The following is a 1506-nucleotide window of genomic DNA, read 5'->3' on the forward strand; positions in this document are numbered from 1 at the left end:
GAAGCTGGCTCCTGGGGAGTTAACCATCAGCAGACTGCCGGCCAGGCCCTGCCCAGAAACAGCGCTGGGAGCGCCTCCCCCCACCCCCAACATTTGGTGTCAGATTTTAAGGGAGAGCTCACCTGGAGAAGGCCGAGGACTCTCAGGGCACTGGTGGGTCAGGAAACCGGACCTTCTGACCTTTGCAGTGTATTTTTATAGCTATCCTGGTGGAAGTGGGCGGCTAGGGGGTGGCCTCCCTTGTTATTTTTATCCGTGCTGTTTCTCCTCACCTGGCTTTCACGGCATCCTCAACAAGGGCACCCAAAGGGAAGAGAGGGAGATAGCGCTGTGCTTTGAGAAACCAAGGGACTCCCAGGAAGTTCAGATCTAGGCTCAGCAGAGGCAGGTGTGCTGGAGGCAGGGCTTCCGGGCGCCCCCGCACAGAAGTACTCTCTCTATAGCGCCAGCAGTAAATTTCTATCTCCTATACTTTAGAAGAGTGTGTAAATGTTTTGTTTAACGGTTTTAAAATAGTTGAAATGTGGTGTTTTCTGGGCTAGCTCTAGTTCAAAACGTTCATTTCTATGAAATCTCCTGAGTGTAAATTAGGTACTTTTTTTAAGCTACGTTTTGCTCATCCAAGCACACTTTCCAGTATGCTTACCTTGTTACGACTTGTCTCTTCTCATACGTTTTGCACTTGTTTATATTTTCTTGCAGGCTCGTTGGACTTGAAGAGGGTGACGGGCGGTGTGTGCGTGCTTCATGGCCTAGTTCAATCAAGCACTCTATTCTTGATTTACTACTAAATCCTCCTTGGGCCCTCAGTTTCATAGGGGCTTTCGTAAGGATTTTGAGATTTTCTTAGGACAAGAAAATGTAGCCCATTTCTTCCCATCCCATTGGTTACACCTTGACCTAACGTTTTTATGTTTGAATAGTTAAGCTTACTTTTGGTCCCTATAGGGGTTTATAGAGATGGAGATGGCGGTATATAGACTGAATTAGCAAGGGTTGGTGAGGTTGATTGGGGTTTATCGATTATAGAACAGGCTCCTCTAGGGGGTATGAAGCACCGCCAAGTCCTTTGAGTTTTAAGCTGTTGCTAGTAGTACTCTGGCGAGTGATTTTGTTATTATAATCACTTAGGTTTAAGGCTAAGCATAGTGGGGTATCTAATCCCAGTTTGGGTCTTAGCTGTCGTGTAGTAGATCGTATTAGGGTCACTTTCGTAGTTTATTTTTACGTTGGTCATAGCTTTTTACATCTTGACCAAGACTTAACTCTATTTACTAGTTACTCATTAACACACGGTGCAGGCGGGTGTGCAGCACTCCCGCGTGGAGGGCCGCCAGGACCAGGGCCAGGACCAGGGCCGGCGCTTAAGGTCCGCAGGCTGAACTTCAAGGACTTGCTCAGCCGCTGGCACATAGATTGAGTGATGCTGGGCAAGATGCAAATGCTTTGCTCTGAGCTTCAATTTCTTTATTTAAAAAATGACAAAATATCCAACTTGCCAGCCTT

At 46.9% G+C, this 1506-nt stretch overlaps 1 non-coding gene across 1 annotated transcript; it reads right to left on the reverse strand.

The window, feature by feature from the left end:
- Positions 1 to 621: 621 nt before the first annotated feature.
- LOC141579108 (18S ribosomal RNA) lies at positions 622 to 1099 on the reverse strand. Its single transcript, XR_012510173.1, has one exon. It is a non-coding gene; the product is annotated as an 18S ribosomal RNA (ribosomal RNA).
- Between the last annotated feature and the right edge of the window lie 407 nt (positions 1100 to 1506).

Source organism: Camelus bactrianus, chromosome 1, assembly GCF_048773025.1.
Source record: "Camelus bactrianus isolate YW-2024 breed Bactrian camel chromosome 1, ASM4877302v1, whole genome shotgun sequence".
NCBI lineage: Eukaryota > Metazoa > Chordata > Mammalia > Artiodactyla > Camelidae > Camelus > Camelus bactrianus.